The following is a 27,867-nucleotide window of genomic DNA, read 5'->3' on the forward strand; positions in this document are numbered from 1 at the left end:
ACCTTCCTTGGACTGTAGGCAAAGACAAATTCAGCGATATCACCAATGCTCAATGGTAACCAACTAAGAGATAATCTCTTAATTTCCTAGGGTTGCCATGACAAAACACCATGAACTGGATGGCTTAATTAAAACAAGAGAAATTTATTCTCTCACGTTTCTGGAGGCTAGACATTTGAAATCAAGGTGTCAGCATGGTTTGTTTCTTCTTGGAGGTGAAATGGAGAATATTTTCCATGCCTGCTCCCAGCTTCTTGGGGTTACTGTCAATCCTCAGCACTCTTTGGTTTATAGATGCATCACTCCAATCTCTGCCAACTCTTGTCTTCACCTGCTGTTTTCACCATGTGTCTGTGCCAAGTTTGCACAAGTGTTGCACTAGTACATGTTAGAACATTGTGTTTCCTGTATGCATGTTTGTCACATAGGTAAGAACACTAGTCATACTGGATTTAGGACCCACTTTAATCTTAACAGTATGACCTCGCTTTAATGAATTACATCTGCAAAGATCCTATTTCCAAATAAGGTCACATTCTGGGGTTTCAGACAGACATGAATTTTCTGGTACACTATTAAACCCACAACAGATGGTAAACAAGGGTCCTTCTTCTTACCTGAAAGGCAAACTGAAACAAGATGGTGTCCTTCTGCAGAATAGTGAGGTTTATATGTACTTTTAGGGTGAAGCAAGTCACATTGACAGCTACTTTACCATATCTAGATCTTTCCTTAAAAATCAGCACAAGAAGTCAGAGTCACATGCCCAGTATCTGGGGTTCTGATAATAAAATGTACTCTTTGTTTTGATTTAAAGCGGTGTATTTGTAATTCACATGACTAGAGAGAAGAACTTCATTTTTAAAATTTTTTTCTTGGGCACCTGGGTGGCTTAGATGGTTAAGCGTCTGCCTTCGGCTCAGGTCACGATCCCAGGGTCCTGGGATCAAGTCCCACATCGGGCTCCCTGCTCCTTGGGAGCCTGCTTCTCCCTCTGCCTCTCTCTCTCTCTCTCTGTCTCTCATGAATAAATAAAAATTTTTTAAAAATAATAATAAATAAATAAATAAAATTTTTTTCTTTTTTTAAAATTTAAATTCAGTTAATTAACATATAGTGTATTATTAGTTTCAGAGGTAGAATTCAGTGATTCGTCAGTTGCATATAACACCCAGTGCTGATTCCATCACGTGCCTTCCTTAATGCCCATCACCCAGTTACCCCATCACCCTACCCTGTCCCTCCAGCCACCCTCAGTTTGTTTCCTATGATTAAGAGTCTCTTATGGTTTGTCTCCCTGTCTGATTTTGTCTTATTTTTCCCTTCCTTCCCCTATGATCCTGTTTTGTTTCTTAAATTCCACATATGAGTGAGATCATATGATAATTGTCTTTCTCTGACTGACTTATTTCACTTAGCATAATATCCTCTAGTTCCATCCACGTGGTTGCAAATGGCAAGATTTCATTCTTTTTGATGGCTGAGTAATATTCCATTATACACACACACACACACACACATATAAGATGCAATATATATATATTGCATCTTCTTTATCCATTCATCTGTTGATGGATATCTCAGCTCTTTCAACACTTTGCCTACTGTGGACATTGCTGCTGTAAACATTGCGGTGCATGTGCCCCTTCGAATCACTATATTTGTATCCTTTGGATAAATACCTAGTAGTGTAATTGCTGGGTCGTAAGATAGCTCTATTTTCAACTTTTTGAGGAACCTCCATACTGTTTTCCAGAGTGGCTGCACCGGCTTGCATTCCCAACTATGTAAGAGGGTTCCCTTTTCTACGCATCCTCGCCAACATCTATCTGTCTTTTCCTGACTTGTTAATTTTAGCCATTCTAGACAGAACTTCTAAAATGACTTTTAGAGAACTAAATATCTCTTAACTTAATCTACTTAGTAGAGCTTCTAGTGAAGAACCAGGAGTTAAAAATAAGGCATATCAATTGAAATTGGTGAAAAAAAATCATTCTACATGGTGGTAAACTATAAAAACATAAATATTAACCGCCCCCCCCCCCAGGAAAATAGGTTCATCTCCACAGTTTGTATTATTTTTTTTCAAGAGAAAATGTTTTATTTTCAAATTACAGTTTTATGCCTGTTTAAAAAACAAACATGTTCTCTCTTTAGTCCCTTGCATCCCAGATTCTTGTCAGAGCAGATATTTTGTCAATCTAGTTAAAATTTTGTATCAAACTTGTCCTTCTTCCCACCTCACCATGCTCTTGTAGTTTTATTTTGTCCCATAATAAAATAATTGGTGAATATGGCTTAGAAGCAGCCTAGGGTAGCAGTTAAGAACATTGATTCTAGAACCAGATGGATTGCATTCAAATCCAGTCCCCACACACCAGTGTATGAATTTGGGTCAGGTACTTGGCCTCTTTGTGCCTTAATTTCCTCATTTACAAGATGTGGATGGTGAAAAGAGTACATTTTTTATAAGAATATTATGAGGATTAAATGAGTTAATATCTCTAAAGCTCTTATGTATTATAGAGTATTTGTTAAATAACTAAACGTCTGCTAGAGCAGAGGCTCGCTGATGATGGTTCTGTGTCTTGCATCTCTATTATTCTCTATGGCACCAAACAGTGTTCTGCACTTAATATATATGCAACCCAATATCTGTTTGCATAATATATAATTGAATTGAGGTAAATTAACTTCCCCTAGCAAAATTTTTGTCTCTACATACGGGTTGATTTTATTTAGGGGGAAGAGGGATGTCTGTCCCTCTTGGAGGTTTACGGAGCTCTATGGAGTTATGAACTATGATCAGTGCTCATCGAGCATAGCACTGAATATTTTGAAAAGGTCTTTTGCAAGTATCTTTTCCAAATTTTCTTGTCCAAGCTAAATAACCCAGCTCAAAACTTATCTTCTCTTAGAGTCTTTTACATTAACGTCAGAAATATATCTCTTCCTCTGTATTCCTTGACATTATTTTTGTGTTCCATAAGAATATGATTTATGAAGTTACCATAATTTGTAAAACTGGAAGGCATGGTAGAAGTTTCCAGGCCAGTGGTTATTGCCAGTGGTGCAGATCACAGTCCACATGACATTTAGATTTGTCTTTTTATACACATGACTGGGGCCCATCATCAGAAATTTGGATTATATAAGACAGTAGGGTATTGGTTTCATGTTTAAGGTCTGAAGTCAGATAGGACTTGATACATAGTATGGCCCCTTTTGCTTGTCATCAAGTGACTCAGACAGTGCTTGTCAAACTTTAATGTACACACAAATCACTGGGGGCACTCTTGAAAGTGCAGATTCTGATCCAGCAGGTCTGCAAGAGGACCCAGGATTTTGCATTCCCAACAGACTTCAGCTGATGATGGTCCAGAGAACCTAGAAGCTCATTGCTTAATATATTAAAATCTCAATTTCCTCATATGTCACATAGAGCTGTTGTAAAAATTAAAGATACAATGTATATGAGGTAGCTTTACCACATAGCATGCACAATAAATGTTAGACATTTTATTAGTATCATTATTAAGGCCAGCTTCATGGGCTTGGGCCAGTATAGTTGCACAGAGCTCTGTCTTAAAGGGCTCTGTATTTGGTTTAATGCTCTTGTCACCATCTTGAATTCTTTATAATTTTATCTTTGAACTTGTATTTTATAAGTGAAGTTCAGTGGAGCAATGGGGGCATGCATGTGAGCAGAGTAGATACTTGAAATGAACATTATTACCAACATTACTTGCCAACCATTTGCATTTAAAACTTAAAAGTTACCAACAGCACAGAATTCTAATGGATCCAAAGTGAATTTGAGTTCAGTAAGACTCAAAAGTACAAGGTAAATATGTTACATCTATGACTAAGTAAGACCACACTTTCCCCAAGAGACCATGCTTTCCATTTGAACCAGAACTTGCTTTGAATGAGGAATGAAGACAATTGCAGTCTAAGAATCACAAACATTCCAGGATCTCTATTATATCCTCTCCTACTCAGGTTACTTCCCTGTAGATTAGCTAACCACTTACACTGAAAATATGCCTTAGAAGGAAAGACAAAGATAGGGCAACCCATAGTTCTTTCCTTTTCAATTATTTCTTATTTATCATTAAGCTGAAGGTAGAGATTATTGGTATAGAACGTATGTGTATCAAAAAGTGAAATGCTTCACCATCATGATGTGGACTCTCTGCTCAAGTATGACACACCCGGTGTTGGTGAGCAGAACACGGAGACATGGAGCCCCAAAGCTGGGCCACTGAAAGTCAGCCCCCAGTAGGTTGGACCACTGGGCCCAGTCCCACGACCACCAAAGACCAAGCTCCCTTCAACTTCCTGTGTCCCAGATCCTACAAAGAAGGCAGAAGAAATCTTGAATGCCATCCTTGCCCCGAGGGAGTGGGTGAAAGACACCTGCAGTTGTCCAGCACCACCAGCATGGGGATGGATGTGGTGCATTTCCCAGCAGCTGGATCTGAAGCTGCAGTAGCAGCAGGCCAGGGAGACTGGTATCTGCCCTGTGCGCAGAGAGGTCTACTCGCAGTGTTTTGATGAGCTGATCCAGGAGGCCACCATCAACTGTGCGGAGAGGGGACTGCTTTTGCTGCAAGTCCAGGACGAGATCCGTATGGACCATCACCGCCTACCAGACCTTACATGGGAGCAGTGTGGTCTTTGGCTCAAGGAAGGTGCTGCAACCTGAACAGGGAAGTTAGGCATGGGGAGGAAAATTGCAGAATTAGAAACAGAAAAGAGAGGTTTGGAGAGGCACGTGAAGGAGCAGAATGCCACATGTGAGGCCACCAAGAAGCAGGAGAGCGAGAGGAGACAGGTGGAGGAGAAGCAGCACAATGAGGAGACTCAGTTCCTCAAGCGGACAAATCAGCAGCTGAATGTCCAACTGGGAGGTATTATTGCACCAAAGAGGTGATATTTTCCATATGGGTCTGCAAGCACTGCAAGCATTGTTACCCCATCATAAGCCCCTTCTAATAAAAAAGTTAGTTTCCTGAAGAAAACAAAAGTGAAATGCATATAGTTAAGTTAGTTTTGTGTAGGGTCCACTGTTCTGGTAAAAGCAAAATATATATGGATATATGAGCTCAGATTGTGAATTGTGCAATTTTGGTGATTCCACACGTAAGTGCCTTTATATGTGCATTTAAGACTGGCATTGTGCAATATAAAAATGAACAGTAAAAGTATTTAAATTTGATTTTTTTTAAATTTGATTTTTCACTAATTACAATGCCATTAAATGCAAATAAAACACACCATGACAGGTTGAACAAGAGACCACGGAATAAAGGGAAAAGCTTTATATTTTAATACATTTAATGGGTGCTTTTTCCTCTGCTTTTTGAACGGGGGTCCCTCTAGTTTGATTTTATACTGAGCTCCAGAGTGTATATAGCTGGCTCTGCCATCATTATAATAATCACTATCAACAGGTCTGGGTGGGGCTTCAAGTTGAAAATCCCTGATAAAACTAGAAGTAATTTTGCGAAATTACACAAATCAGGAAACTTATCTACAGTTGAGCACAGTTCTCACCCTATAATTTATTGGTAAAACTAACAATATTTTTTACTTTGCACAAATATTGTATTCTGAGGAATGTCTGAGTATTTTGTGTTGTCTTCAAATTCTCCTTCGGGAAGAAAATATCAGCACAGTGCTTGTTCCACCTCGTGCCATCTAGAATTGGTCCCTATCTTTTCTGGATGCATGTATTGTTTCAGTTGGCCACACCTGTTACACAGACCATGCTCTCACTTGAGTTGGGATTACACAACATACCTCAACTTCCCAACTATACTGAGACTTGGAGGCCTTCCTCGTAGCACTCTTCACATTGGATAGATTTCCACACAATATAGTCTTTTCCTGATGAGTGAATGAGTGAATAGGCTAAGTAATTGAACAGACTGTGGACCCATTTTAATAATTACCAAAGGAAGAGGGTTAGATTCTGAGGCATTATGTTAAATTCTAGTTTTGACTGCATTTATGGTTTCACCAGAGAGAAAGCAGCCATGTGTCAGTTATCATACAGTGTTGTCTTCATCTTTCTGGAATGAGGCTATTTGATTCCACTATTTCAATTTATTATTGTGAGATAAATAATAGTTCTTATAATTGAAAGTGAGCAGGAAGACATGGGACACAATTTCTAAAGGTAAGAACTGCCTAAATTGGTCCTCAACTGATGCAGCATCTGCCCTGTGTAGACATCTTGAAATCCATATTCCATTCATATAGTCCCAGTCCAAGCAGCTAAGACTTTCAGCCTATATATTGCACAGTTGACATTCTGCCTTGTGTGTGGTGGGGGGAGGGAAGTAGGGGGAGTTTGCTCTCCTCTGGTGCTTCATGTATCATCTGGTGCCAGAGGCTATGAGAATACAACATTGATGGACCAATGGGCTGATCCAATATGGCAAATCCTATATTCCTGCTTGGGTACAAATGAATAACCTCATATAGTTCTGCACACATTCAACAAAATGATGAAAGGGAGAAAAAAACAAATGGAATTTCCTGATCATTGCATTCCACTTTATTTCTCTGTTCTAACTTTGTAAGTGAATTCAATGTCTGTAGAAGGCAATTGATGGCTCTAAAAGAAAAGGAAAGAAAAATGTTAAAGCCCCAAACCACAATTTGAGCACTGTTAAGCTTGGTTTTCTTCTTCTGCTGGAATCCTCAGCTGGGCTTCTCATGTTGCAGCCTTCAAAGGTCATCTCAGCATTTCTGAGCTCAGGGACTGTAGATTCTGCAGGACAGGGCTGCAGCCCTAGGTCTGCTGCCTCTTATTAGTAGGCGGAGTAAGGACATGAGGACAAAGAAGGGAAGAATTGACTAGGCACGTAGGAGAGAAGAAAGTGATGCTTCAGTTTGTCTCCAAACCTCTCCAATACATCTTCTAAGGGATCATGCTCCATGCCAATCATTTCACCTTCTCCACAGCCCACCCTATGCACACTTCCAACTTCTAACTTTCTAGAATGCCCTACGATTTAATTTTTCTGCCTATCTCATTCTTGGGCTATATATTCTGTGTCCTACCTCCAGTATGAAGTCTTCCTAATCAACCCAGACTACAATATTCCTCTGTCACTGTGAGTCTGAAGGATTTATTACATATTTCTTGTTTGTCATCATGTTGCTCTGCACCTTAATTTTTATTTTGCACAAATACATATTTCTTCCTGTTCAGTAGGTTAATTAAGGGAAGGTATGGTGCTTTTTCTCACCTACAGTTCCGGGTAGTGCCTTTTACGTCATAAGTTTCTAATTAGTATTTATTAACAAAAATTACTGTGTTATCCTTAAAATAAGTATATGTAGGCCGTTTGTTTTTATGTGTGTATATACATACATGTATATACACACAAAAATATTTAGGCATATATATACATATATGGGTATATGTGTGTGTGTAGTGATTTTTCTAAGTAAGTAATTTTCTCCATAGTCTGTTGATTTTCTTTATTTTGAAGCTTCTACACTGGCTGAAAATAGCTGAACAGAGCCTGTATTTCCAAGGGCCAAGGTCCACCAAACACTACCCTATTACCAGAGCTGCCCACTCCCCCTGCTTTGAGCATCAAGGACCAGGAAGTCTGATTCCAACTTGATTATATTTAGGTGGAGAAAGGAGGAAGGAGGATAACCCATCCATCATACCCCAATCAGCCAATTTAAAAGATCAGGGCATATTAACCAGACAAGAATGAGCAGGACAAATGTGCAAAAAGGCCCAATGGGCATAAACAATATATGCAATGCAAGGAGCCAATACTGCAGAAAGAGTGCAAAAATAATTGAATGCAAACCACTATACCTAAATCCAGATGAGATTCAAGCTGTGACCTTGAGGTGAAAAGTCTCCTTAAAAGGCAACCAAAGCTTTCTATTCTAAAGGGATTAAATCTCTGAAAATCATTCTCTTTCTCTGCATTCATGTTTCACACTTTGTCGTGCTCACATAAAAAGGGCAGATACACCAGCAGTTCGGTGTTTACTTTCTTGTGTTTCTTTTTTTCCCAGATAGCTGGTATCGGCTTTACCACAGATCAGAGTGGGTGAGCCTTTTTCACCTTCTGATTATGGCTTATAATTGTCAATACCAGGTTAGCAAGCTTTCTAATGGAAATTACCAGTGCACGGAAGAATGATAAAGCAATCTGCTCAGGTGGGAGAAGTATAGGATCCGGAGCTCAAGTCATCTTTTCTAGGGCTTACAGTAATTATGAGAGCAAATTTAATAAACTTTTGCATGAAACTTGTAACAGAATATGCCTAGATTCTGTTGTTGCCATTGCATTGCAAACTTGAGAATACCTGCAAAGAACTCACATGTTCAAACACAGGCTAGGCAAGGCTTTATCTTGACTGCTTTTCTATGGCCTCAGTGTAACATTCGAATCCAACTCCTAAGACAGGGTTGCCTGGAGCATTTACAAGTTTGATTTTTCCTTTCTCACCAGACAGGTGGCAATGATCACAGAGCTCAAACTTATTTAGAATGGCAGCTACCACCACAGACAGTGGTTCCTTAGTTCAGAGCTTGAAAGGATTAAAGCTGGATTAGGAGGAGGAAGGATGTATTCCCAACGGGCAATATTTATAACAAGGAGAAGGCTTTTTTCCACCTCCTTTACAAGAATAACAAGGAGGAAAAATGAATCCCAGCAATGATTCTCAAAATGGCAAGATGTGGGCAGGACTTAAGAAATACACCTTTCTAATTCCCAGGCAATTTATTGTGTGTATGCCTAAGTATCCAATTAGTAGGCACAGATGCCATTTTGCATTAAAAAATAGAGGGTTTTACAACTGCAAGCCAGCTGTGTCCATAAATTTCACCAATCACTTTGCAGAGGTCTTCCGAGAATTTAGACTTGAACCTCATGGAATTTATTTTCCTCTGTGTTAAAATAATCAAAGATTGATTGGCATTTTTTTTGTCTAGTAAAATATTTTCCTCAAAGAAGAGTCAGAAATCACAATGCGGGTACAGTAATAAGCCTCATAAAAATCAACAGAAATAGATTATTTCTGACCCATGAAAAGCTTACATTCTAAACCAGCTCTGGCCAATGGAATTTTTTGCAATGATAGAAATGTTCTGAATTTCCACTGTCCACTATAATAGCCCCTCAGTACATGTAGTGATTGAGCCCTTGAAATGTAGCTAATGCAACTGTGGGACTGCATTCTTATTTTTACTTAATTTTAACCAGTTCAGATTTAAATACCCACATGAGTGGTTATCATATTGAACAGCACAATTCAAATCATTCATGTTGTTAATATGTCAACAAATTAACAAATGACAGTCTGAAAATCAAATAGACACCTGCTGCTTAACAGCCATGTGATAGCCATACAAGGTTAACCATCTTTTTCATCTGGTAAATGGCAATAATAATGGTTCTTCCAGTATTGTTGGGGGGTTAAATGCATGATGTATAAATTATTTGACCTCTTGCTTGAAACAAAGTAGGCCTTTAACCAATGTTCTTGTATCTTCTTTATTTTATCTTTCCCTCCTTTCTTTTCTCCTTTCTTTCCTTCTTTTATTACATAAGAAAGAAGAACCAAAAAACAAAAACAAAAGCAGCAAACGGACAATATCCTCAGTGAAGGGGTGCCTGGGTGGCTCAGTCCTTAAGCGTCTGCCTTCGGCTCAGGTCATGATCCCAGGGTCCTGGGATCTAGCCCTACATCAGGCTCCTGCTCAGCGGGAAGCCTGCTTCTCCCTCTCCCACTCCCCCTGCTGTGTTCCCTCTCGCTGTCTTTCCGTCAAATAAATAAATAAATAATTTTAAAAAAATCCTCAATAAGGAATATTGTTATATCTGTCACTTCCTCAAGTGCATTGTTCTAAATGGGAATTTTACATGAAAGTTGCCAGTAAAGCATAACTAGCTTCTATCCCAGAGCCCCTGTGCAGAGCCTCTGCATTTAGATACACATACTTCTCAATGCCACATACATTCCACTCAGTTCTCCATTTAGCTATTGGGTTTGATGGTTCACAATCAATTTTTTATCATCTTTTCCAAATTCCAGGTTAGAGAAATATAAACGGATCAAGATGATCCTTTCTGTTATTATTAAGATCTCGGGGTTCAGCACAAACTTGTGAAGAGTATCTGTCCAGGACATGGCTGAGATCAACTTACTGTTTTTCTGCTTTAACCTGATACTCGTTACCCATGACTTATAGGGAAGACTGGACAACCCAACAGGAGAACATTGACTGAGATCAAATATTGAAAGGTCAAGAAATAAAGAGGATACTAAAAATCAAAATAAAATATTTGTACTGATAGTTCCTGATATTTGCATAATAATTTTTACCTATTCATAGAATTTTGGCATTTCTTAGTCTCCCAGTTTCTTTTATCAGCTTTTAGAAGGAGATCCTGCAAACATTATTTTCCCTGTTTGATAGGTGCATAAACTAATAACCAGAAAAATTAAGTAGAGTGCTCAGGGTTTCTCATGAAGGTGGCAGAGAGGAAACTAGAACTCAGTTACATTTTTTCTAGTGCATTTGCCCCCTGGGGCCTTATGTTTAATTGTGCAGGTAATGCAAAGAAACAGAATTCCATTAGGCTCCAGATAGGTAGGGACCCTCTACTAGGCTCAAATCAAAGAGTATTTGTACATCAGGATGCGGGCCCTTGTTTTTAAAGTCTGCATATCTTTGTATTTTTTTTTATTTAATTTAATTTTATTATGTTATGTTAGTCACTATACAGTACATCAGTGTATTTTTCTTTTGAAAAGGTCATTAAAATGTACCACTGATATCCTGTGTGCTGACCGTTGGGACGTTTCTAAGAAAGGCATTGTGGAGAAGTACACTTCATGCACATAGTGTGATGGCAGCTAGCAGTCAACTGCGACTGCTGCTATGCACTTTACAACATGTTTTATGTGGCTGGGAACATTTACATTAAGGTCAATTCCATTGTCAAAATGGAGAATCACAGCTGAGGGATGCTTAGCGAAGTGCATTGGTGTTTGGCAGGGGAAATGGAACTGATAAACCTACATGTGGTTGGTCTACCAACTGGTGGGTGGTCCTAGCCATGTTGATGGAACACTATTCAATTCAATTCAACAAATATTTATTGAATAACTAGATGGTGCAAAGCACCAGGGAGAGTGCTGATGGGGTGTCCAGGCAGCACAAACCATGGCTCGGGTTTTAGAAGGGTTTCCATTAACAATAGATCTCAATATCTAGCAATGACCACATGGTTACCATATGCTAGACATATGCTAGACATTGCTCTAAATGTTCCACATGTATTAACCACTGTAATGTTTATAACAACTCTATGAGATGGGTGCTCTGATTTTCCTGTTTTATCAGTGAGGAAACTTGGTTGGAGAGGTATGGTGCTAGTTTTCATAATGTCCCCTTTTCGGAGCATATGACATTGGAGTTGGCCATGTGGCCATGTGTCTAGTTTTAGCCACAGAAATGTGAGCAGCAGTGATGTGTGTCACTACTTGGGGACGTGTTTAAAAGCTGCCACACAATTCCCCTGCTACCATGGTACCCATGTGACCTTCCAGATGATGGAGACTCCATCAGCTTGGGTCTGTGAGCAAGGATGAATGAGAGCAGGGACTTCACTGACTTAAAATAGACATGAAGTAGGGTGTCATTTAAGCTTCTGAGATTTTAAAGTTGTTTATTATGGCAGCATAATCTAACACAGACTGGCTAATGAAACGTAAGAGTAAGAACAAGAGACATATGAAGTTAATTGACAAAAAAGATAGCACGTGATTAAGTCCCAAGGAAAAATAGCAATAATAAAAGCAGCTACCATTTATTAAATTCTCAGCAAGGTGCTAAGCTCATTACATACATTCTCTCTAGTTCATAAAACAAACCTACAACACCATAATCCACATTTTACAGACAAGAAGCAGAAGCTCAGGTTAACTGAACTACTTAAGATGACACGAGATACAGAACAATGAATAAAATCAGGTCTTTTTGTTTTCAAAGCTCACACTGCCTATAGATGGGCCAGAAAGGATCTCAGACAGCCTTATCCTTCAACTCCTCCAATAGAGAGTTGAAATGATTACAAGCATCTTTCCTTTCCTCCTCCTTTCTTCTTTCCTTCCCTGCACCCTTTTGTCCCTTCATCTCTTTCTCTTCTCTTGTCCTTTAATTCTTTGCTCTCTCACCCCATTTCTCCTCTCCCACTTCCCGCCTTCCCATTTTTTCCTGATATCTATTGTGCATTTTCTTCATACCCATGTAGGGGACATGGGAATTTCCTCAAGTTTGCCTCCTCATTGCTACAACTTCTCATGAGTAGAAGCCAGGGATGCTAGTATCTCAAAATGCACAGGACCATCTCCCTGCAACAAGGAAATATCTAGCCCTAAATGTCAACAGTGCCGAAGTGGAAGAACCCTGCTCTACATGATTAGAAAATGCATCACTAGCTCTTCTTCAGGTATGAATCTGGGACGCCCTACCATACTTCAAGTCTTTTGTTAATCAAAACTCCATTTCACCTCTTCCACAGGAGGAAGTAACACTTCATTTCTTTCTTCCCAAGTCCTCAGTCTCAGGGACTCCCTGTTTATGTCTGTCTACTTTCTCTGGCTCTGGGTAGAGGATGGTGTGTGGGATTTCAAATTCCAGTTCAATCCTTCTAATAAGATCGTATTATTCATTAGAATCCTAGGATTTCATTCATTTATTTATTTTAATTAATTAATTATAGAATCCCAGGATTTTAAATCTCATATTCCTGCATTTCCAAAAATTAGATCAATAGAAAACTATGTTGGTAAGATGTTCATATTCAATGGAACCAGAAATTTCAAAATATGTTACATTTGGAAAATGCTATGATGGAATTCAAAAGATTTCTTTACTATAGGGCTTTTCTGAGCTTTTAATATGCATTACGTCTTAAGATTCTACAAATTGGAGATGATGTATGAATGTTTCTTCAATATATTTTACAACAGAACATTTTTTTCAAAGATCATCTTTTTGGACTCTTGCTCTGTAGCACATAATTTGCAAATTGTGACTCCTTCAACTTGCTCATTTGACTGAGGTCCAGAAAGTGAAATGACTTATTCCAGTTTAAAGGGCTAAATCTTGATAGTGCTGGAATCTGAAGCTAAGAGTGCTGACCCTAATTCACTGTTCTTTTCAATACATGTCAGATAATAAAATCACATATCAATTCCAGTGCATCCCTACACTGCAAGCATTTGTATTTCATTCAATTATTTCTTTAAAATCAAAATATATACACACTGACATAAGAATAACTATGCTATGCCCTTCATGTGTTTTTCTCATGTAATATTTAGGTTCACAAGTCATTTTACACATGTTTGTTAACACGTTTATGCATGCCTAAAACCTCTACAGTTTTGGTGAGACTTCCTACACATTATCAACTGAGGAAAAATTACACTTATCCTGATGGATTTACCTAGTTCTATGAACCCATAATATTTTATATTAATACAAGAATTCTTTGAGAATCTTTTATAGTGGAGTGTACCTTATTTCACTAAACATTCCACTCTCACACTTTTTCCTTTATGATGTTCCAGATCATTAAACACAGGTTATTATCTTATCTTGGGTCCATTGAAAGCAGAACCTAAGACAAAGAATAAAGGTGAAGAAGAGAGGAAGGTAGGCAAAGAGAGATGGAAGCAGTGTGATGGGATGTGTTCTTATGTGGCCACCACTGGATAATTAGCTGCCAACTAAACTCTATCTTTTTTACTCATTTCTAGTTTCCTACATTAACCAACATGCATTGCTTTATTTTGGCAGATAATCTTCAGAAATTCTCAAGATGTTCCACTTTATTACCAAATTCACATACCAAGTTTTCAGATTTTCCCTGACTTGTCCATAACTGGACTTTATTTGAAGCTTTTCTGAAATTTCTGAGCAATATATATTTTAAGCCATTCATTATGTCCCATGCTTTATAAAAGGATTACCTTTAGACATGTCTGATGTTTCTTCTAGTTTATAGAAACCCTGTCTGGGCAAACATGTTGCCTTTTGAAAATCTTTGTATCTCCCACAGCACCTGACACAGGACCTTGCACATTGCCTGTTCTCAGTGTAAATTTGCTAAATAATTGCTTGTTTAACTTTGTTTACATTTTCTTTCAATATACAAATGTACAAGCTTTCTCTTTTTCCAGTCCTGACCTTTTTTTTTTTTTCTATTTTTCTCAGGAAGTTCTTAACCCCTGTTGACATAAGGCAATTGAAGAAAATGCAAGTTAGAAAATTGTTTTCCTTATATAAAGCTTTAACAGTTTTGCTGAAAGGAATAATGTGAAGTAGTTACAAGTACAGCAGACCAACATTTCTAGCCTTTGCTCTGATGCTAATTAGCTAAGCAACCTTGAGAAAGTCATCTTACCTTTTTAAGCTTTCATTTTCTTATCTTTAAAATGAGCTATAGTGTTTTCTATATGAGCTACCACACAGGACTGTTTCAAAGAACAAACACTATCACATAAATACATTTTGGAGGTGCAGAGCACCATATAATTGCAAACACTATCATGAATAGAAAATAATAGTGTCTCTGAGTAGGGTAGTACTTTGAAAACATTTAGTCCTGTCCTCTTATGTTAGTGATGAGTAAACTGAATACTAGAAGGTTATAGAACTTGTTCAAAGTCACAGACTGGTTGATGCCAGAGCCAAAAAATGAACCTAAAGATTGAATCATCCATTTCTATTTCTGTTAAAATTCTACTCCCAGATCTCCAGCTCACCTGATCTCTCTAGACTGTCAAATTGTTTCTATCCTCTGTCCCCAATGCATTCACTTTCTGTGGTTCATGATTATTTTCTTCTGATCCCTTTAAGAGGTCAGAATCACTGTGCTTGGCGTTTATATAGACTCTTTTACCCTTTTGTAATTCTAAGCTTCTAAAATTTGACTTTAAGCTGGAGTCCTGGCCAGGTCTCTGAGTGGCTATGTGCCCACATGGGCTGGCATCTTCTAGCCTGTCCATACTAAGCCAGGCTGCTTTGAAGATCATAGACAAGCTCCTTGACTTTTCTGATTTGAAAACTTGCCCTCTCACTTCATGTGAGTTATTCTTTCCAGATAGAGGGTTTCTCCCACCTCTGTATGCATTTGTACAGCAAAGATAATTCTCTGGGATATTCTTTGGTAATTTGTCACTCAGGTATTCCCAGAGATGGAAGATTAGTTCCAAGATCTTTTAATTGCATGATATAGTCTATGGTATTTCAAGCAGTAAAATTAAGCACAGTTCTTTCAACAAATTCTGGCCTTCTGACTCCTAGACAAGTTTTTTTTTTTAACATAATACTGTACTTTATTATTATCATCAGTGCTACTATTATTTTTAAGAATATGAAAAACAGATCCATTCATTAACACAACTCAATTTGTATTTTTTCTCATTCTTGAAGAGGATGTTATATTAGTTGCTTTTGAATCTTATTAATCTATTATTTCCTTTGACAGTGAAAAAAAAGTCAGAAAATCCAAGCATTTTCTGTTGGCAGTAGTCAGATGAAACTCATATATATGAAATGGAATGAAAAACTGTTTGATGAGCTAGACTTGAGGCAGGAGGACAGGCATCATATATCTCATTGTTTTATTTGCCTTCCTTGGTCCTCCAATAACTATTCCCAATTTTGTTTTGCATCATCTATTCTCCCAAAATATACTCCTTAGGCTTTTATATTTATAGGTCCTTCTTTCCTTTTCATTCCTTTGATGCTCTTTTTTCCCCTTTTTCTTCTGTCCCCAATTATTCTATGGAGGTTTTTATTGACTTTAGCCTTTGATAGCTCTATGTCTTTGAAAGCAGCCATTCACCACCTCCTCTGGAGAAGTACCAATAAAGTGCAAAACCATTATCACAAAACTGTTTCTCAATGTTTTGTCACATTCCAGACAGTTTCATGAAGATATGCTGAAAGGATTTGTTTTGTTTGTTTCTGCTTTAGGGATTGCTAAGGGCAACAGGCGATCCAGGAAAGGAGTTGTAAATCATGGATTATTGTGACACATCTTATTTGTTTCTGGAGTGTTTTCTTTTCTTGGGGCCAAAAAATTCAAAGTTTTGTTCAAAAATATTTTCTGGTGCCCTGTGCTATATCAGAAAAATAGTGCATGTTTACTTGCTTGAAATGTTGAAAATTCTCCAAATGATTTTTAAATGATTTTCAATTCCAGGTCAGTAAGAACTATATTAGGGAGCAACAGATTTTGACTTTAAAGAGTTTATGGAGTATTTGTAAGAGCAATTTTCAGAAGTCTTTTACGAAGTGGAGAGAAGAACATAGAATCAGCTAGGTAGATCATAAAAATATACTGACTCTAAAGAGGATACCCATTGTTAGGTCTCCTCTTAGGAAACTCTGTGGTGTTATGATAAGTCACTAGGAGTCCTCTTAGTATGATTTTAATCTGATGTTCTGGGCCTCTGGTCAGAAGTATCAACAGTCCAGAGGCTCTGTTATCAGGGTACCTGCAGTGATGGAAGATGTGTGGATTTATTTTGAATGAAAGATGAATTTTGAGCTTTGGAAATCTTGATTGAGAAGCCTGATGATGTCCATGTTGAGCATTGGTCCATGCATCAAGTCTGGAGCTCACAAAGAAGATCGAGTAAAAACATAGTCCTTCCCTACATTTTACTAAAATACACATCAAGCTCCTAAATGAGGGCCACCTTGTGGTGGGCCCTAGAGGACCTAGTAGTAAAAAACCAAAAACCAAAAAACAGTTCTTGACCTCAGGGAGTTTAAGTATAGTAACAGGTAAAAGAATTTTAAGCCATCCCTACGGAGGGAGCTAAAGGTGAAGGAGTCAGAGGGACAGAAAAAAAAAGAAAAGTGACATGGAATCCATAGAAGGGAATATGATGAACAAAAATTTTCAACTGTATCCAACTTGGATAGGGTGTTTTAGGAAGGTAAATATTAAGAGAAAGATATTGAATTCAGTGAAATTAGAAAGAAATACTTTGTTTTCTGGAAATACATTTTTTTGTCTATACTAGAAGAACCTTATTGACAACAAAAATAGCTATCTATAAGAAATGACAGTCCTCTAAAAGATATACTATAGATTATTTTTCTGAATTTACAGATTTGCTTTTCTGAATTCCCTTGGTGTTTATTCCTGAATATACATTTTATCCTATACTATCTTGCATGTTTATTGTTGATTAAATATTCAACAAGTCTTTTTTTGATTGATTGAGGAAAACAAAATGAATATCCATTCCTCCCCATTTAGCACAGATATCTTCTGACAGTATAAATTCAATAAAGATGTACCAAGGACTTCTTAACTATGTGCCATACACAAGGCATGATGCAAACACTGAACAAATGGTACAGATGTGTTAATTAAAATACACGAAAAGTAAATAACAACTCAAGGCAATATAGTAGGCAATTCAGTAGGGCTTTTATTAGATTCATTTGATCTTTCACACATTAGACCAATTATTCATTCCATGTATATCTATTGATATGACCTCTACATTTCCTTCTAAATCTAAGCATCTCTGATTATATAATTTGATGACTTTAAATCCATTCACTGGCCTCGTTTTGCTTTGATTTTTTTTCTTTCTTTGTGATATGTATGATCCAAACAGCCTTATGAGGTCAGATGACATAATTTCTCTTTGTGTATCCCCTAAAACTCCTGGAAGCATGTTACGAGAGCAAGTAGTTTTCTCTCCATAGCTACTCACTAAATGAGAAAAGTATAATTATGTACATAAACATACACACAAATGTCCTCTAAATGAAGGGTCAGTATCTCACCAATATTTTGTATTTTGTCATAGATTCAGTTACTTATCCCAAGCAGTCTCTTGCTAAACTATGGAATCAAGTATCATCCAGGGCATTTTGATATACACAATTTAATATAGCTGTTCTAATGTGACCATTTTCATTCAACGGATTATTTGCAGAGCTTTTTTTTTTTTTAATTTGGCCCTATCAAAATGTAAATTCACTGTCCTCTGTATCTCTTTGTTTTTATTTACTAGAGAAGGTATGTAAATGAAGTCTATGATTATCAATCCATTCTTGATCTTAGCTCCAACACAATTCCCATCCCTGAGGCAAGGTGAGCAATGGAACTTTACTTTTCTCGTTTTGCATTCATTTCTGTTGTATTTGTGTCCATTTCCTACCTTTTCAAAATTCTCCATACTTCAGTCCAAATTATAGAAGAAGTTAGTCTGATTGGCCTATTTAGTTACTATTAACCTTATTGGATAGAGTCATTTATGACTGAATACACTGTTGTTCATCATGCAGTATCTGCCCAGTTCCCTTTGACTCACAGGGGCATCTGATCCTGATTCATTCAGTAGCATTTCTGCCTAGAGAACACTTAAGTACCTATTTCCCAAGCACTGGTCTGTAGATAAGGCAGGTTCATAAAGAAAGAGATATTAGGCATAGTTTGGCTGGCCATAGGTACTAATTTGCCTGACATAGCTCCAGCTTGCATGTGCTGTTCTGCTTTCCCAGCCGTCTAGCTCACTGATTCTTTCTCTAGAGTGTTAAGGTAGCTATCCTATCCTTCATGCCATTGGCTGCCATCTTGCTACATATACAGTTTCAAGGATGCTCCTGTCTCACATGATCCATGAGAACAAACATAAACACAATCATTGCCTTCCATCAGGGAGGCAATTCAAAGACATCTTGGTTTACTTTATCCACAGGGAATATCACAGGCTCCTTTAAATGCTGTTTGTGTTGGAATCCACAGTCTCCATATGTTGTATATTTCTCCTCTAATTCCATCATAATCCCACCCAGATGTTACCAGATCGTCTATAAGCTATGGACTACATAGTAAATCTAGCTACCAGTACATTTTTTGTGTAGTAAAAAGAGAATAATTAGAACACATGCAAACACATATGAACAATAGCAGTAATAATTAGATACGATGAAAGCAGTATTTGTCATTTATAACGAATATCAAAATGCCTTAGCTAGTATTATTTCCCCCAGGGCATATTATACTCTTTGATCTCAGTCCAGAATTCCAGTTGTCCAGAATTCTTAGTCCAATGGTGTGAAACACTTGGTCATCAGGAATCCAAGGCCTATGTGGTCTTGCCTGTGAAGGTAGTGGTAGAGTGCTATTAATTTTTATCATTGATCACGGTTATATAAGAACCTCCATAGGGGATTCAGTAAGTTCCAAATTTATCTGGTACCAAAATTCATTTCTGCATAGCACTATAGCACTTTTTAAAAAAACCTTCATGCCATTGGCATGAAATTAAGGAGTTTTGAGAGGACGAACATGAAGTTTCAATTTCCAACTTACTGAAATATTTGCCTTTTCTCTGGGTTGAATGTTCCTTCTTTTGGCTTTTATCACTATATAGAACCAGAAAACAAAAATTTTGAGTTATTCTTTAAGAATAATCATGAGATTCAAGTGGACAGCTCCAAACCATGGTCTCAGGATTCAAGTGTTGTTACAGGGGGAAAAAAACAGTGGCAAATATTAGATGATGTTTCAGAGCTCAGATCACAGCTTGGAAGACAAGTTCTTCTGGGAAGAGGTGCTCAGTAAGGAATCCTCCAGTAGTTTTTGTTTTGTTTTGTTTTAAATTTTATGTTTTATAGTGACAGTACCTGTGTATGACAGGCTACGAGACTGGTGAAGCCTATATGGATCAAGCCACTTCAGTTCTGGAGCAAATACTTTTGGTTGCCAATCCCAATGCTTATTTTCCTCTCTTGCTTTCTCAAAAGAATTCCACTTTTGTGCAACTACCTGCTCCTCAGGGAAGATAACCCTATTCCAAGTTCTTTAACTAAGCATGGTAATTTCATTACACTTGCCAGTGATTGGTTTAGGGGTGTGCATATGACCTAATAGGTAGCTCTGTTGAGAAGCTTCCGAGGTAAAAAAAAATCCATACTCTTAAGAAAAAGAGACAAAAAACAGATGAGGCTTTCTTCTGTTAGATGTTACTTTTCTTGTCCTTAGATATATAACTTTAGCAGACCTTTGAAATTTAAAGGAAGGTAGCTGGCTTAGAAGAAAATGTTGAAGGTGAGCCAGCAGACCTATCTGACAAGGACACTGCCCTACTGGGGATGTGCCTAAAGTGTGGGCAAACCCACAGGAAGAAGTAACTAACTCTCCCTTGGGTAATTGTTCAAGCAAAGGTAATTTTTAAATATAAGAATTAATAGATAAATAGAAGTTCATCAAGAGCAAGTGTGGCAGAAAGAGGTGGTCCAGGTAGAAGGAATAGAATATGCAGAGGCACAAGACTTAAAAGAGCATGTCATATTAGAGGGAAACTTTCCAGGGATTATTTAGGGGAGATAGGAAATGAAGCTAGAAAAACTGATCAAGGCCAGATACTGGGGGTCATTTTCCGAGTTGCTTTAAAGAGTATGAAATTCAAATGCAACTGATAAGGAGCAGCTAAAAGTGCTTAAATATTACACATTCAAACTCACTTTTAGAAAGGTTTTTGAGAGAATGGATAGAAAAGTGTAGATTCAGGTTGCAGGGAAAACCATCAGCAGGCAGTTAAAGTAGTAAAATAGGTGAGAGAAGTGATAGAGCTAATAAAAGACATTGGTTTCCCTTAATTTACTGACCCTTTCCTTTCAGAGAACTTCAGATCCTACAGCTGACCCAACACGATGTGTATTTGAAATCTCGCTTCATTCTGCCAATTTCCAAGGTAAGTTTTTTCACAAAATGTTCACAAATTTTTCATGTTTTCAACCTAGCACCACTAACAACCCTAATTTTTGATGTCCTTTCCCCAGTCTTATAGAACAGCATCAATTGTCTTTATGTTGTTTTTCCTCTTTCCTAAATTACATGGAAAACTTCTGCCAAAAGCATAAAATCATCATTAAAAAAAAATTCAGTCAGCCCATCTGTTGCAGAAGTGCCACCTTCCCTGAAGACCACGAACACATTTTTCTCCCTTTCCAGCAGTCAGTGTTGCTTCTAAATTCCCCCAATAGAGTCTTTGAGAAAATCTCAAATTCTTCCCCAACCTTTTGGGTCTCACTTTCTAAAACATGGATGAGATTTAGGGCTGGCAGATAAAAAGGACATTTCATCACATCAATATTTCTTTCAAGTTTGGTATAACTTAGTCTTGTAGGCTCTCAAAATAACCACCATGTCTTCTTAATCCTGAACCTTGCATGAAATGTGCTCTTGACATGGGCTGATCCAACAAGTGTTGATGAACAGTGCCAGATTAGTCTCAGACAAGAGGAACCTTAAGTCTGGACCCCGGCTGTAGAGAGGACCTTTCTTATCCTCCTCTCTCCTGTGCCTCCGCACAGTGGGAGATGCCCATGAAGCTGTGCATATGTGCTTACTTGGAGCCCTTATTTGTCTTCTAGACCGTGCTCTACATATCTGGGACTTTGGCATTCTCTGCCCAATCAGCCCCAAGCTCCCTTACAAGGGCTGTGTAGGCCTATTCCCAAGTCTCACCTCTGAGGAAGTGGCCAGTGTACTCATTCCTAGGGTCAAGGGCTAGCCAAAAGGAAACTCTTTACAACATGTGTAGATGTAGTTTGATGTGCAGTGTGTGTATCTGCACTGCTGGACATAAGCCAGTGATAGGAAGAGAATGGGATAAGCAGCTTCCCCCACACTACCTTGTTTCTGGCCCAGGACACTGAAGAATCAAAGAATTCTAAATTCAAATGTGCCCTTCCAGGTTGTTAGAAAAGTATGTATTTTAAAGTAGGGAGATCAAATATAATTTAATGGTTTGTTGGTTTGACTTATAAAAATTTAAATATTTAAACATATGTTATGTGGATCTCCAGTTGTTCTCTTGCCCCAGGAACTGCACACACTAGAAAGATTAGATGATGAGGAATGAGTTGATGGATCCGAGATAGCTTCCTTGTTCGAAAATGTTCCTCTATAGCTAGTTGCTATCTCTGAGATCCCACCATCACTATTCCTTATTCAAATGCAAGTTCACCTGAGAGCATCACTTCTGTGGGATTAGCATTCCAAATTCTCTCCAGATGGTGGTTTGAAGAACAAATTTTAATAACTGGAACATGGAAATGCTATGGAAATAGACAATAACCATGTGGGTCTGAGATAAACTTGGGGAAACTATAGAGGAAGGGATGATCAAGGGAACACACAGCGTGACCTTGCACAATTTAGTGAGCTTCCTAAGGGGCTGGTTCCCAGATGCTTGACAAGTTCAACTCCAACAGATCATCATCCCCAACCATTAAGTCCCATGTATACTTTGCCATATCCTTCTGGGGCTTGGCCCAGAGCTAGTGCTTTTCTTGGGATTCATGGCAAGGTGAAGCAGATGGGCCAAGGAGTGCTGCACTCAGTGCCACCTCTGACCCTGGCAGGTATCATGGCCTTAGAAATAGATCTTTGCTTCCCATTTCCTCTTCTCCTATGATGGAGTTAACTTTTCCTAACAAATGTCACTCATAATGTATTTTCTGATTGGTTTGACCAGTTTGTTTGTTTGTTTTCTTTTGTTTTTGTGACACTTAGATAAGAATGAATTTAAAGAGCTCTATGAAAGAAAATGTATCGTACACAGATAGACTGTTAACATTCTTTTGTGCCTGATTTTGTCTTGCTTTCTTCATTATTGTAGAGTGTGTGTGTGTATGTGTGTGGGTGAAGCAACCTTGGATTACTAATCATGGTAAAGGCAGGTGCGACAAGAGCACTACAAACCAGTGGGTTCAGGTTGCTGTCATTGCTGTGGTTTGACTCAAGAAGTGGCAGCCTGGGCCACCTACTTCCACCATTCCCAAGTGGATAGTGCACTGAGACAGATTTTTAAAGAGTTTATCAAGAGGCAAGTCCCTAATCCTACTTTCCTGATGAGCTGGAAACTGGAAAGAGCTCTAAGGCAATGGATGGTTTCATGGCTAGAGAAGATTTAAGGGGCGGGATGTCTCTCTGAGATGGTAGGAAGATAAGGGGTGTTACCCACTAAGTGCTTTTTAAGGCTATGCTTTGTCTAATTAAAAATGATTCTAAAATCAGATAATATTCCAAATAATGCTTATAATTAATATCATGGTTGAATGCTTATTCCGTACATGATATTAGGCAAACATATTGAGGACTTAGCATGTGCCAGGCATGTATTAAACAAAACATTATCTCCTTCTGGCTTTATAACAATACCAAGAGTTAGGTAAAATTTGTATTCTCATATATTAGTAAGGATCAGGCAGGAAAACAGATCCCAAGAAAGAATGATTTTGATGTGGAAGGAGAAAATGCAGTTACAAGTAATGCCTAAATGAGGACTAAGTAGCTGGGGATGCTGTTTGGAAAGATGTCAGCAAAGCAAACTGCCAAAGCCAAAGTGTGCCATTTCAATTCTAACCAAGAGTCATATTTCTAGTATAAAATAGCAGCCACAAAAACAACAAAATATTGAACACCTAATGTGTGCCAAGACAAGGTCTATAGTCTTTACAGGAGGTCAAAATATAAAATAAACACAATTTAAGCTTCCTCTATGAAAGGCAGATGTTCAGACACATATTGTAATAAGGTGTAGTAAGTGCCGAACAGTGGGATGTGAAAAGAAGGGGCTGAGTAACTCAGCATATGGGGATTGGGGACGGCTTCATAGGGGAGGTGACAATGGGTCTGGATTTTGAGGGGTACATAGGATCATAGTCACACATCATAAAAGGGTAGTTACAGAAATTATTGGTGGCATGAGCTACATTTAAAAAAGGAAGCTTTTATAATACCTAACCAAAACAGGAAAGAACACATATTAAAAAAGGATTGAGGCGCCTGGCTGGCTCAGTTGGTGGAGTGTGCAACTCTTGATCTCAGGGTTGTGAGTTTGAGGTGCACATTGGGTGTAGAGATTACTTAAAAATAAAATCTTAAAAAAAAAAAAGAAACGATTAGACAGAAATTACATTTTTCTTATGTATGTTATTGGCAAAATAACTTTTTAATAGAATAAGATATTTGTTCTTCAATCTATCAGCTATAGTATTTTATGAATCAAACTCTCAAAATTATTTAAAAAAACATGAAGTAGAAGAAGGTTGATTTCGGTTTCCTTCAACTATTCCTTTAAATACCCTTTTCCTCATGCTTCACAACCCTCTTCCCTTGGAATATACAACCCCACATAAGCTGATGGCCATTCCCAGATAAATACATCATCCCAAGCACTGAGTAACATTCACTATTTCTGCTCAGGTGAAATCTCTAATATCAGAACAAGTGGTGGGAAAAAAAGTTGAGGTGCTGCTTGTCACCATTCGGATCTTAAGAGTCAGGGAAGCTATATACACCCTGGAAGGATGAATGAGGTCAAAAGAGCATCTGAAAACAGCCAGAAGTTGAGACAGCCCATAATAGGAACCTATAAAGTGCTACCCAAACAGATGAACAGAGAAATCAAGCAGAGAGAGAAGCAGAAATGCTGCTGATGACTTTGCTCTAATATAAATCATTCTGTTTGGGACCTTGTTGGTATTGCAGTCTCTAGTGTGTGTGCTATGCTGGGACCTCCGGTAGCATCTGATTAGAAAGGTGCAGTTGTCAGTGCATTTCTACTCTTTGGAAATGTGAAGTGATGAAATATCAAAGTCAATATTTTTGCCAATCTTCACTGCCCTTTGCAATCTCGCATCTCTCCAGGGGCCTGAAATCTGCTGGTCCTGGAGTGAGTCCATGTGTGACTGCCAACAAAGCCTCTCAGAGGAGAGGATGAGTGTTTGATTCCACATTGGGCAGAAAAACATGCTCCCCGTGTTCTCTCCAGTGAGTGGGGGAACCTCCAAAGGCAGGCACAGTGATGAAGCAGAAGGTTCTATTGCGATTTTATTTTCTTACTTGATTTTGTTTTTCCTTCTCTACTTTTATTTTCCTTTATGAGAAAACTGAATGTAAAATGAATGTTTGGAATAAAACGATGAAAGAATCATTTAGTGCTTGAAGCATTGTTGTAGAGGAAATTCTGCAATATTCAGGGGAGTGAAATTTGCCCCTGCTGACATCACTTTTAGTAGAATTTTGTTCCTTTCACTTGTATCTAAGTTTTATACTAAAGCCTAGTTATCCTATTGTGATCTTTGACCAGATACCATCTCAGGAAATTTTGAATTCTCTCATATTGGTTTATTTCTCTCCTTTATTTTCCCACTGTTTTTGCTTTCCCCTCAATGTCTATTTTTGTTCTCGATATTTGAAATATTAACCATGCCTAAAAGTGTTATGGTCCTTACTGTTTTCTGCACTCTGAGTTCTTTCCATGAACTAGAAGGAGGTTGAATCTGTGATGTAGAGCCCTGGTTGTCTCTAGACACTGGGGCTGACTTTGAGTCCAGATTTGATGATGATGAGTAAACTACCTATTATCACTCAGGAAGCATGTTAAGTACACGTGCTCCGAGGACAAATCCCTGGGGTTCTGGTCCTGTATGTGTATTTGGGCTCTTAGGAATCTGATTTTTAACATGTAGGTGATGCATACATCAAGAATGCTCCTCTAGAGTAGAATGCTTCATATTCTTTTTTTTTTTTTAAAGATTTTATTTATTTATTTGACAGAGAGATAGAGAGAGAGCACAAGTAGGCAAAGAAGCAGGCAGATGGAGAGGGAGAAGCAGGCTCCCCGCAGAGCAGGGAGCCCGATGCGGGACTCGATCCCAGGATGTTGGGATCATGACCTGAGCCGAAGGCAGCCGCTTAACCGACTGAGCCACCTAGGCGCCCCGAATGCTTCATATACTTTAGTAAGTCCTTCACAATTGGCTGTCAAATTCAAGGCTAGTTCTCAAAATTTTAAACTGTACCAAAAAGGTTCAGAGCTGTTTTCCCCACCCTCTTGTTCTCCCTATGCCCTCTTTACTTTCTTCAACTTACTTTGTTATATCACATGGAATGGTGTTTGGAAGATTTAGTATAGACAGTCTTTAGAATCAGAAAACCTTTCCCTTCTAGCTTCATGACTTCAGCTTCACAACCTTATGGAAGCCAGCTAACACTTCTATTCTGCAGTTTTGTCATTTGAAACATGGGGATAATTTAGGTCACCATATAAATTTAGGGCCAGCTTCATGGATCCAACCTCTGCAGTCACACATGACCTCACATTTAGAAGGGCCCATACCTTGTTTAATGTTCTACTTTTGCAACCTTGAAGTTCATAATGATATTTGAACAAGTAGTCTTGCATTTTAATTTTGCACTGGACCTTACACATAAGTATAGCTGATCCTATTTATATTGAATGAAATAATTAGGTAATATTGAAATGTCATTGACACGTATTTAGTTGTTCTTGCCATTCTTGTATGTCTCCATATTCTTTTTTTTTTTTTGATGTAGTGTTCCATGATTCATTGCGTATAACACCCAGTGCTCCATTTAGTACGTGCCCTCTTTAATACCCATCACCAGGCTAACCCATCCCCCACCTCCCTCCCCTCTAGAACCCTCAGTTAGTTTCTCAGAGTCCATAGTCTCTTATGGTTCGTCTCCCCCTCCGATTTTCCCCTCTTCATTTTTCCCTTCCTACTATCTTCTTTTTCTTTTAACATATAATGTATTATTTGTTTCAGAGGTACAGGTCTGTGATTCAACAGTTTTACACAATTCACAGTGCTCACCATAGCACATACCCTCCCCAATGTCTATCACCCAGCCACCCCATCCCTCCCACCCCCCACCACTCCAGCAACCCTCAGTTTATTTCCTGAAATTAAGAATTCCTCATATCAGTGAGATCATATGATACATGTCTTTCTCTGATTGACTTATTTCGCTCAGCATAGTACCTTCCAGTTCCATCCACGTCATTGCAAATGGCAAGATATCATTCCTTTTGATGGCTGCATAATACTCCATTGCATATATATACCACATCTTCTTTATCCATTCATCTGTTGATGGACATCTTGGCTCTTTCCATGGTTTGGCTATTGTGGACATTGCTGCTATAAACATCAGGGTGCACGTACCCCTTCGAATTCCTACATTTGTATCTTTGGGGTAAATACCCAGTAGTGCAATTGCTGGGTCATAGGATAGCTCTATTTTCAACTTTTTGAGGAACCTCCATAGTGTTTTCCAGAGTGGCTGCACCAGCTTGCATTCCCACCAACAGTGTAGAAGGGTTCCCCTTTCTCCATATCCCTGCCAACATCTCTCTTTCCTGACTTGTTAATTTTAGCCATTCTGGCATGTCTTCATATTCTGACTTGGATCCTATTAGGTGGGACCAGCCCTTATTTAAGAATGTTGCTTTATGGATATTCAGAGAAGGAAGATGCTGAGCGATCAATGATATTGAAACCCAGAGCTCTCTAATATTGACCCAAGAGGCAGTTCTACCTCCTCTGAAGAGACTAGATACATTTATCTATGGTTCAGGTTCTTTAGGGCCCAAAGTCAATGCTGTTGACTAGTCTGTGTTCAGAATGGTATTCTTGTACTAATCATTGGACTGATAATTACTTATATTTGCTTTGTGATTTCCTGAAGTTTTTTATTTCCTTGGACTCCTAAAGTCAAAGTAACTGTAAACTCTTCAACTCAAATTAGCAAATATAGGATTATACAAATAATTGAATTAAGAGTCCAGAGGTAGGCCAAGCCATATATGATCAAATGATTTTTGACAGAGTTGACAGAGTAATTCAATAGGTAAATGAGAGCTTTATTCAACAAATGGTGCTGGAACATTTGGGTTATTCATAAGAAAGAAGCTAAACCTAGACCCCTGCCTTACATGACA

At 38.3% G+C, this 27,867-nt stretch overlaps 1 pseudogene; it reads left to right on the forward strand.

The window, feature by feature from the left end:
- Positions 1 to 4,168: 4,168 nt before the first annotated feature.
- Positions 4,169 to 4,936, forward strand: LOC110576963 (annotated as a pseudogene).
- The last annotated feature ends 22,931 nt before the right edge of the window (positions 4,937 to 27,867 follow it).

This window comes from Neomonachus schauinslandi, chromosome 14 (genome assembly GCF_002201575.2).
Source record: "Neomonachus schauinslandi chromosome 14, ASM220157v2, whole genome shotgun sequence".
NCBI lineage: Eukaryota > Metazoa > Chordata > Mammalia > Carnivora > Phocidae > Neomonachus > Neomonachus schauinslandi.